This window comes from Stegodyphus dumicola, chromosome 7 (assembly GCF_044657685.1).
Source record: "Stegodyphus dumicola isolate Sdum_Otavi_A_Nest chromosome 7, ASM4465768v1".
Classification (NCBI taxonomy): domain Eukaryota; kingdom Metazoa; phylum Arthropoda; class Arachnida; order Araneae; family Eresidae; genus Stegodyphus; species Stegodyphus dumicola.
This window is the reverse complement of record NC_140774.1, coordinates 50,588,016-50,600,225: the sequence shown is the minus strand read 5'-3', so window position 1 is coordinate 50,600,225 and position 12,210 is coordinate 50,588,016.

Here is a 12,210-nt window from a genome sequence, read left to right as displayed (position 1 = left end):
ACTTTAATTTTTGGTAACTACGTGGTTTCCATTTATATTTTGACGTAAACGCAAGTGACTAAACGATCGAAACTGGCAAAACGATTGGCCAAGTAATCCAAATATTATGCAAGTTAGCATTCGTAGCTTATAAATCAGATTAAAAAGTACGCATATTTTGCAATTTGATTTAAAAGTCTATATTTCTATTTATATATAAGAAATAAATAATATTTTTAAATTAAAAAAATATTATTAAATATTATGAAATTGTACGTTTATTACATATAGATAGCAAGCCTCTGTATACAAAATGCCTACCAAACATTTATTCTTTAAATCAAGTGTTTCTTAAACTGTGGAGGTAGCCAAAAAATTTAACAGTTTTGATATTTCTTTGACTTATTATAATAATTTTACAATTACCAAATATTTTTACACGCTGTATCGGAAAATAGGTAAAGATAAGACAATACAGACAAAGAAAAAAGGAAAACGTTTCGACGCATTCTTTTTATAATAGAAACGTCCATTTTACTTGTTTTGCAAGTGACGCTGTCATTTCGTCTGTTACTTATTTAAAATTTTCACATTGTTCTATGTCTTAAAATTAGAAATCAAAGTTAATGACCCAAATCTGCAATAGTATATTACAGTACAAGTGAAAAAATTGACAGTTTCACACACGCGTGTGTCGGATTTGCGCAATGCTTATCGGGTCCCACAAAATTTTCGTAAATATTATGGGGTCCTGGGGGTCACGAAAGAATCTCAGTGATAAAAAGGGGCCGCGACTTAAGAAAGTTTAAGAAACCCTGCTTTAAATTTAAAAAGCTTAGTTATTTTTGCCTTTTTATTTATTTTTTAGTACCTCGAATAAGTATTATTTTTGATGATTTTTAATAAAATCGTGTCATACATAAATAGATGTTTTTTCTTATTGATAACGAACAGAATCTTTCATATTTTTTTCAATAACTGTCATTTAATGCGGCGAGTATCATAAACAAATAAGTTTCAAAAACCTTGTTGCAGAATATCGAACTTCAAATTTTCTGTCCTCTCAGGTACATTATTATTTATGTTGCAATTAAAATCTAATGATTTTGTTGAATTTCAATAGCATATAAATTGGAAACATTATTATTTTTTTTAATTCCGTTCAAATAGTATCTTTTTAAAATTCCATTCAAATAATATTTTTATTTTGGCATTTTACATTTACAGTATTTTGATATTTTTCTGTATATACAATTTTACATTAAAAAAATTGTACAAAAAAGGAAGAGCTTTTAAAATTTAAATTATATCTGAGTTGGGTTTTTACGACACTCAAGAACAATTATTTAGTTTTACAGAGTTTGTTATAAGCATTATTTTTATACAGGAAGACAAGCAAAATAAAATTGTTTTATGTATTTTAAGTTTAAACTATTTAAGTTTGAAGGTATTTTATATTTTAATTTTTAATACTAAACGTTTCCTTAAAGTGCTATATTATAACTTAAAGCTTTTACATGCTACATCAGAGGTAGATGTGTAGTTTCGATGTGATTTTTTTTTTTTTTTTTTTTTTCCATAGTGCATCAAATATAAACTTTATTTTTCGGATTCTTTATAATGTACATTCTTAAGAACACCTTTTCCAGTTCCGTTTGCTTCCTAAAATCTTGATGGTATTTTTGTTCTCCAATCACTCATTGCACTACTTCCGACATTCAATTTATTACCTAATTAAGTTACAGTTTCTTCCTTATGAAAGCGTCCCAATCATTCTTAGTTTCGTTTGGTTAGTTAACCCATCCCGCATACATTTGTTTGAACTTAAAAAATTAATATGAAACACAAAAAAATAAATAAATAAAATAAAATTGAAATCTGAAAAATCTTCTCTTGCAATCAAACATTTTCAAGAAGTTATCGCTATATATAATAAAAGGAAGAGTCTCTGTGTGTGTGACTTTCGTTCGTGCTGCGCGTAAGCTAATATATCCAAGGCTACGAAATATGGTACATAGGATGCATCTAGACAAGAGCCAGTTCACCTCGAAGCGATTTTTTTCAAAATTTGAATGAGTTTTTTTTAATTTTATTTATGTTTTTGATGAAATTTCATCAAATCGATGGCACGCAGCAACAATAGCACGCAACCATTGTTACTAATATATCACTGTTGTTATTGCTGCTGATTTCAGCACTGTTGCTATTGTTGCTGATTTCAGCACTGTTGCAACTCAAAAAAATTAGGGCGAGAACTCTGTGCAGTTTGTAGAGACATTAGGTATTTTTTGGAAAAGCCGGAGAGATGAAAAATAGCAACCGCCTTCGCCGAAAATCGAACCACGGAACTCTGGAATACCGGCCCAGCATGCAGAACCACTACACAACGAAGGAACGCCAAGAAGGTTGGAGAAATACCTTATATACTCCCCCCTTTTTAAGGGCAACAGGGGGTTTTTAGGGGACCCAATCGCCAAATCCTGGGTGTGGAGAATCGTCATCGTCATCCAATACCCTTTTAGTTCGGGCGCCATTGTAGAGACATTAGGTATTTTTTGGAAAAGCCGGAAAGATTAAAAAATAGAAACCGCCTTCGCCGGAAATCGAACCACGGACCTCTGGAATACCGGCCCAGCGTGCAGAACCACTACACCACGAAGGCACGCCAAGAAGGTTGGAGAAATACATTATAAGTTTTTAATTAATGTTTCTCTTAGCTACTGGACGTTTATCAAGATAAGGCGACGAAAAGCTGGTTAATTTATTTATTAGGATAATTAATATTTGTATTAAGGGATATTGCTTATTTCCTTGTAAATTTTTTATATGTAAACATTTTTATTGAATCTTGTGTCTTTTCTATTTTTTATTTATTTATTTTTTGATAAATTTGTTCTGCGGAGTAAAACTCTGTACAGTTTTTAAATTTAATGTTTGGTGTTCCCTTTAGGCATTTTTCCAGTACATTTAAAAGCCAGACGAAGGCTGGCAGCGACTAGTTCTAAATAAATCTGAAACATTCTGAGATAAATAGGTAAAAATATCTAAACCTTGATCAGTCTACAATTTTAAAGCATTTTTGTTCTTAACTACTGTGAAAGGCTTTATGATAGTAAATGGTTAAGTATTATAAATTTTTGGCAGTTCCTAAAAGCTAAGTTACAGTTCGAATCTAAGCACCATTCTTTTATTCATACTCCCACCTTGCAGTTATGAAACGCATAGTTCTAAACTGCGTTATTTTTCTAATATCGTTTACGTTTTCTAATGTATTTCGTACGGTAAGTGTTGTATATTAATAAGCTATACCTTCTTTCTTGCCAATATTTAGCTAGCTCCGATTGGCAGTTGTGCTTAACGCTCGAGCAAGCTGGATGCAAACAAAAACTCTCTTCGAACTTGCAAATGTAAATGAAGTTATGTTTTCTTGTAAAATAGAGTTACTGTCTTGCCACTTTACTTGTAACCGACTTTGTTACAAGTAAAGCAGTAGGACTTTGTTACAAAATATTCCTGTTTGTTATTTAAGGATTGGTTACAAGTAATTGCTGTTTAATCTTTTCCAGTTTTTCCAACTTCCGATGACCAGAATATTTGTAAACAAGAAAAAGATATAGAAGTTGTAGAAAATGACAAAAAGTTCTTTCATTTGGCTTTCTAACGATATCTATGTAGATATTAAAAACAGAAGATTCCGTCCGATACTGCTCTTCATTAGAATCCAGGTTTCAGGCTTTAAAGGTGAGATATGAGGAGTTACAAAACTTATAGAGAAAATAATGGATTTAATGTTAGAAACTTATAAAAGAGAAGAGAAACTTGAAAACGAAAGTATGTCAATTGAAAAATATTTAGTAATTATTTCAAGGTTAAAGCAATTTTAGATGATAGTATAACAAATTTTTCTGATAATGTAAATATTTTGCAGAAATGAAAGTTTAAACTGAATTAAAGAGATTTTATCAAAACATTATAGAATGGGCTCTATGTGAAGAGGTATGATAGTGTAGCACTTGCGGATAAATTTCAGAATCAACAGTGATAAATCTTCTTGTTAGGCAATTAGTAGATAGTTATCCTGTGGCAACACAGAATTATCCAAAAGTAATAAAGGGCTTAATGTTATGATTTAGTGAAAATGATTTATTAATCAAAGCTTTTATCAGTAGTTAAAGGTTTTAATTTTAAAAATAAATGCTTTAAGGGAAATAAAAAAGTGAATTCTAAATCAAAAAAGAAACTGTTACTGATTTATTCTTCACTAAAGAAAATAATTTGAGCAACACATGCTTATTTTGTAATGGTAATCATAAAGGTAAGGAATGTTTCGAAGCTAAAAATATGCTGTTGACACAAAAGAGGAAAATTATAGCAGATAAAAGACGTTGCTTTTGTTGTCTGAAATCAGAACTTAATGTAAAATGCAAAGAACTGTAAAGTTTCAGTATGCTATAGTCAAGAGGCATTTTACGGTAATGTGTCCAGAATAACGTGGAAGAAATAATAATGATAATAAAAAAGAAAATCTGAAAGGTTTCAGATTTTAAATTACGTCCATAGGGGAGTTTCTTTTTTGTATGTTACCTTTATTTAATAAATATCATGTTCTTCGCACTTAAACCATAAAATTCAGTTCAAGATCGCAAAATAATTTTAAATTGAGCATATCTTTAGAATTTCCGATACACAGTCTTACGCGCTGGAGACAGAAATGTTTTTTCTGTACAACTTTGCCATTGCTCGCTTTGAAATCCTTGAGTTTGTTAATCAAAAATTCGTTAAAGTTTTACAAAATATGAAATCGATGATAAATAAATTCCAAATTTCAAATTTGGGCTTCCACACGCCCATATTCGCAGTCCGATTACGTCATTCAAAATTTGATGTCTCTAGGTACCGTTGTTTTATCACAATGCGAGAAACATACATACATTTATGCAGATTCTTCATTGTTTAATTTCTTCAAATATAATACAGGGCGATAATATTTGGTGGCAACAGTTTGAAAAGTAAAACGGACATTCGAGTGATTCGATGCAAAATCGCAAGAAGAAAACAATAGTCTGTCAAGGACAAAGCCCCTTTGGACTAATAATGATAACAATAAAGAGAAAAACAATTCAATTTGTGAAAACATGGAGTCATTAAAGAAGAATGTACAATGTATTGATATGCTGCATTCAAATTCGTTTTCTACTCCTGAATTTTCTTTCCAACATTCATTATAGTTGAACGTCCGTTTGTATACTATTTTATGTAGATAAAAGAAATCCTATAGTCATAAGTCTTCAACTTTAAATATAGATTACAAGCCTCTTAAAGAAGAAATTACACAGCATTATTTATTGAGAGGGGCAGTGACAAATAAATCAAAACATAAGATATTATAAGATTCATTTAGGTAGTCTTAATGGTAAGTATTTTTGCAATCTTGAAGCATTATGTCAAAGATTAATTATGGGGATATTCCTCGAATTAGCTATGGACCCTAGATTCGAGAACTTGAAACGTAGCATTATTTATAAGCGATATCCAAAATGACCCGTGTTCTACGGAAATATTAATTAGATCCGATATTGCAAGAAAACGTTTTGAAGACGAAAGCAAAGAACTAAAAGGAGGTTTAGATGCCAAGAAAACTAAATTAGGAAAGAGACATAAAGATTAGAGTAAACAAGCTAAAGCGCAACATTTTCAAGACACGGTATCCGCAACGTACTAAGCAAGATACGTATTTTTATGTCACGGAAAGAAGTTCTCTACCCTTTACATGATGATTGTCATCTGCGTTTGGAAAGGCTTGATTCCACATATCGAAAGCTGGAAAAAGATAGTTCTCTTTGAGAATATCAACAAGTATTTGAAAAATTGTTGTAGGAAGATATAGCTAAAATAATTCTTGAAGCTTAGCGCGTTCTCTATCTGGGCATTGCCTTCTCGCTGTCGTGGACTAGTTTCAAATGTAGCAGTGAAGACTTCCCAAACCCCTTCAATGAATGTTTGTAAGCTGTAATAAATTATATAGAATTTGTACCATCTGAACTCCTGAGATTTCGATATAGGAAAACAGCTGTCATTTCACACACAAGAAAAGCATTTTTGTAGATATGTGTAAACGGAGAAGATAAGGATTACATTCGCTTTTTGTGGTTTGACACAGAAGGAAATTTACAAAAGTTTCGTCATAATTTAGTAAACTTAAGTGGTACTTGCAGTCCCCTTATATTTATGAATCCAGGTCTCTTAACTCCTAGCATGTTTCTGAATTTGTTGAAGAAGTACCTGATTTAGATTTGGTAGTAGCTCAGGATCTCAAATGAGGATATAGACTAAGATTGAGAGAAAACGTTATATGGAGGATTTCGTAATGAATATTTAAGCCAGCTGAAGATGGATATCAGTAAAAGATCCCCGAATAAGATAAATACTGAAGACATTGTATTAATTGAAGGTCATAAAAAGATTAAAAGTTTAGACTGATCATTAGCTATCTAGAACTCCTTCCATGGCACCAGATAAAATCAGAAATGTATGTGTCAAGACATCATCGGGTACACTTTTACATAATTCAAAGAATTTAGCTGTTAGAAATTGGAGATCAAGATGTTGCTGAATGAATAGAAGACTCAGTTGAGTTCAAAAGTGATAAAAACCAAAAGGCAAAAGAACTGTGTGAAATTTTCCCAAAATGATGTGCATGAGGTTGTGAAATCAAAATTCCTAGGAGACTATAAATTATTATCCGTAAAGTATCATATTAATATATCTTGGCTCAAACGGATAATAACCCAAAAGAGCTACTAGAAACACCATTTTGCTTGTTTCACTTTAAATTTGAGACTGTTTCCATTCGGCAAAATATAAGATATTTATTTTTCAGATTTAATTTGTCATTGATTGATTGACAAACTAAGCTATTTAAAAGCAATAGATACAGTTCATATTATTACTTAAAATAAGAATGCACTTAATTTATGATATATCTAATTCAAACATAAAATATTTTCATAGAATTACATTATACGTTTTTCTCACTTTTCGAATACACAAAAGTTATCTAATGTTCCCATGTTAGTCTAAATGCATAGTCATCTAATATGCCATAAAATATTTTCCTATTCCACCTGGGGCGTCTCTTCTGACAAACCATATTAAAATTTAAAAGAGCTTTTCTGGGCAACAGTTAAAATCTGAACCCTTTCAGATTTTTTAAAATTTACTTTTTATTTATTTATTCAGTTAATAAAGACTTTAATGTTAAAATTTATGCTAACTTCCTTGATATAAGTTAACTTAAGGTAGGAGAATGCTGGCTATTTGTAATCCATGACTCCTTTCTTGAGAGTATTTAGCTAGAGCGAACTGGCAACAGTGCTTAACACTCGAGTGAGTGTTACAAAACAAAAACTCTTTTAGAACCTGCAAAAGCTTCTAGAACCTGAAAAAGTTCTGCATTTTTTGTTAAAGAGAATTACTTTCTTGCCATTTTACGTGTAATTAGTATAAATTATCGTTGTTTAATCTATCCGAATGATTGGATCTCACTCGTTTCAATGTTTTTCTCCTTATCACAATCCAGTAGCTTTCTTTTAGTTTTAGTAGCAAGATTTTTAAGTCTATGAGGTAATTGGTAAATACTAGTAGAGGAAAAAAATAATTTATTATTCTACAGTTGCTATCCCTCAAGAATTCCCTTTAGCATGTCTTCCAATATTTTATATAGATGCTTCAAAACATTTATTACAGTTTTAAAAAATATGGGAAGGAAATGAATATTTTAAAACTCAAATTCAAATCAACGAATATTTAAATTTAAAATTCAAAATTCTTTGCATATTCTTCTCCGCAGTTTCGGTTAAGCGGGACATTAACTTGTTGCAGATCTCTCAGTTTTCATCATACAGCAACACAGTTCATTCACACCCATCTAGAAAAAGAACTAGGAACTAGTTACAGTTACGCAACAACGAATCTTAGCTGACATTTGGAGATCAAGTTTTTCAAGTTATCTCGGTCTTAGTCAATGTTTGAAGCAATAAATAACCACTGTAATTTAGTACTGCTGTGTGTTTCAGCGAATTACAAGATGCTTTCTTAAAACATATTTTATTACTTTTATCGAAACGTACCTTTCCTTAGAAAAGTGCCTGCAACAACTAATGAATTTTCAGTGTGAATTCCAGAATGAATTATATAAATTTTTGGCAGTTTATCAGGCTTAGAAAATTGTAAATATTTATTAATTTCTTATCCATAAAAAGACTAATACTAAACGTATTATTCCGTCAATTGTGAAACTGCCGTCAAGCACTGCGATTTAGCTAGAGTTATGGGTAAGTGTGACGTAAAAGAGTACTCATAACACCTGCGCTTTTGGGTTTGATGTAACCCCGATTAATTATCAATAAGCCACTTGTTTTTATGAACAAGCTAGCTCTGTTATTGCTGTATTTTTCCCTTGCATTTTGAAAAAGCGATTAAAATTTGGGGCCTGCCTTCTACAGAATAGCAAGCAGAGGATTATTTTCAAAGTTATGGATCGAATTATTATTAGTTTCAAAGTTATCGTACTATGAAAAAAGTGTTTATTAATGGACATGATATGGTCAGTTAAATATGGCTGATAAAACAGCAGCAGATACAATCCTGCGAGAATTCTGTGCTCATAGCGTTCTAAACAGAGTTCCTAGTAAAACCGGAAGGCTTAACAAAATAGTAGAAATCGACGAAGGCATTTTTGCGAAGTGCAAAAAATAAAGAGGATCGACTACTGAGACATCAGTTCCTTTAGAATTTCGCAGAAACGATTAGGGCATCTTTGGTAACATCCATGGTTCGATGGCATCAGTTTTCACGGTTGATGGTATAATACGTTAGTACCGAGAGGTTGAATTGATAATTATTCATTGTAATCTATCGCATTTTATTTAGCTCTATAAAATTAAACAACACGAGAGTGTTATTTAATTGAAATTATTTTATTGAAATTTTTCGGAATTTTAAAATACTGGCTCAATTATGTAAATAATTTGTGCGGAAATTCTTCACTGTCTATAAACATACTTTATATTATACTGTGAAACTTAATCTTATTATACTACGATATAATGTTCAGCCTCTTTTTTTATAATGTTGAGTGTAAATGTTAAAAGCTGAAAGTTCTGATGAACATTATTTCTAAATTATCTCGTAATGAAAATCGCCAATAAAACGGAAAAAATAAGATAGATAAATAAGTAAAATAAAAAATGAAGCTACTGAAACTCGAATAGTCACTTATGCGGTGTATAATAAAACAATGTACCAAATAATGCAATAAATTACAGATTAGAAAAAATAGCTGGCCCATGAAGCGAGCCAGGATCTTTTTTCTTTGTTCTTTACCTCTATTCTAGAGACAACTCAGTTTACCTTTAATTGGGCTGGTTCCAGTTGGTGTTTGATGCCAACTTTTGAATATCATTAAAGAAGCTGTCGACTTTTGAATATTATTGGCGACACATTTCCTCTTTCAGTATTAAAGTAAGCTACCATACTTCATTGATTATCGCTTTTATAATTGTCACCAAATAAATATTTCGCTAAAAATGGCTAACGCCGTATCTCCAACTAGAGCTCAACCGAAAGCTCTGACATTTAATGATTCAGTTAAGCGCTGTGCGATAGTTCCATTCTCTTTTATCTGCTACAAAAGTTAACACTTTAAACTGTAGAATATTGTTCTGTTGTTCTCAAACTCGATACGATTCCCCTGCTAATAAACTGCATGAGACACAGAACCTCACTCTCAGAAAATGTATTGATATTCACGTTTTGTAAACAACAATAAAATTTATGAAAATCTCAGGATTCCGACTTATTTTCACTTGTAATAGAGATTTCTTCTAGTGTTAAATAATATTAATAATGACAAGATGCTTGTATTATATCATGACTTCAGTATATACGAAAGTCAAAGATCCTGCGGAACTGTTATCGGCTCACTTTTCGATTTACTAAAGAAAAATTGTCGTTGGAAACAAGTATGGCGTGTTTTTATGTACAATGGAAACTCAATGATCCGTTTCTCTTTTCTTTTTCGTCAGCTTCTGTTAACCACTGGCACATTCCGATGATCAGAATGGATCCATCCTCCCCCCCCCAAAAATAAAATAAAAGTAACTACAAAGAAATCGCAATGGCAATGTCATGTTATACAATCGCCATTAATCATGCGACAGTTACACAATAAAGCATGATTGTCTTTGTTCTTGTATTCAAAATAACTGGCTGAAGTACTCCTTCAAAGAATATAATAGTTGTACAGTCCTTTAATGCAGAAAACAAATTCCGTTCAAAATTGTTGTATAGGCTCAATAATTATCAATTATCCTGTTCTTAATAATGAATAATTTATTGAGAAGTTTGTGAAACTTCATATACTAGTACAACTTTATAACGCACCATTTTATACACGGCCTTTTCCTGCTGCAAGAAGAAAATAGTGTGCACATTTTGTCCTAAACTAAGCTTTAAAGCATTCAAAGAAAATAAAAGATATTTGATCACGTTGCGGCTAGAAACTGCTGTGGATTTCTTTTAAACATTATATTTTATATTACGCAATTATAAGCAAGATAAGTAGTTATAATGTGACTAATTTTCAATTTTAATCCTGATTTTTATCTGTCTAGACAACGTACTAAGTTGAAAAAGGATCTTCATTATCGACCGTTGTATCTTATCGTGGTGTAGGTGGGAGAAGTTTTCATTATTCATATCTGTTCTTTCATCCATCATGACAACGGACCGAGAATGATGGATAATCGAAGTCCCACTGTAATTTATATTTGCTGTTACTCAAACATCCAACTTATCAAATTCGATTTACATATGCTGATATAAAAATATTTCCCGGTTTTATCAGCTTATGATTAGCCGAGCTAAAATGCTTAATTCGAAAGTTTATTGACTATTTTTAGACATTCTTAAAGGCTAAATGCCAATTCTCATAAAACACCAGCGGTAAAACGCCTCGTAAGAAGATAAAGAACTAGTCCTCTCCGGTGAACTTCAAGTAAGCGCATCCCAATCCATAATTCAATGAATAATCTAAACATTTAGCTGTTTTCAGCAAAAGTATATATTTGAAATCAGATTCGTAAAAGAATATGTAAATGTCAACCAATCTACTGGCGATACCTTACGATTTGACGCAAAAATGAATACATAAATAGTGCTTGTGGAATTGGATTCACAAACATGTCTGTTGTGATAAATTTGTGGCCCGAACTCTCCCAGAAAGGATTTCGAGGCGCCACTGCAGAGGCTGGAATCCTTCCTTTCCTCGTCTCGTCTAGCAGCAGCCTGCGAATCGATAGCAGAAGTGGATGGCCCTGCTGTAATTCTGAAGACGAAGCAGAATCGATATTCCTCCTCTCCCTTTGTGTTCCGAATTTAGAATCCACCATCGTGTGTGCCAAAAGCCTCCGGGGTGATTTCCTGCGGCGAGATGAGTCTCCAGCGATAAAGCTGTTAAATAGAAACGCCAGCCTGCTAGAAAGGGACATAAAAGATCTGCGGAAATACCTTGAGTTCCCGAATAAAAATTCACAACCAACACTTATTATTATTATTATTATTGGTACCTTCATGGCTTTTAGAAAGGGCAGACTAATTTTCAGATTTGAGTTATAAACTTTAAAAGAAATATATTTTTTGCTATTAAAGGAATACCAACGCCTTCAGAAAGCAGAATTTTGCACTTTTAGGCTCTCAGAAGTAAAATCACTGGAATGATTTCGTAGTCATTCAACTCATAATACAAAATAACGAAACGAGCAAAAACTTACACCAATATTCTTAACATTCTAAAAGGTTTGGCAGAGTCATTAGTTTTTTTAGAGAAAGAAGCTAGAAAAATCAACAGCACTTTCTTTCGGAATTGAACCTAAGACTTCTAGCTGTTAATTGGATGTACTAACCACTACACCACAAATATGTATAAGGAGTTTCCTATAACATCTCAGAATTTTAACTAATACTTATCCGCCTGTCCTGTTTTTTTTTTAATTCCTCTTCATCGACTAATTTAATTCTTTGCACAATTCAGGAATGATGCATTTCATGTTTATAGTAGCCTCCAGCGTCTTCATGCTTAACAATCATTTCCCTCCTATAGACAGATATAATAACTGCATTCAGGTGCCCAAAACTATTTATTTTGCAAATACACTTCTTTTTACATTTATT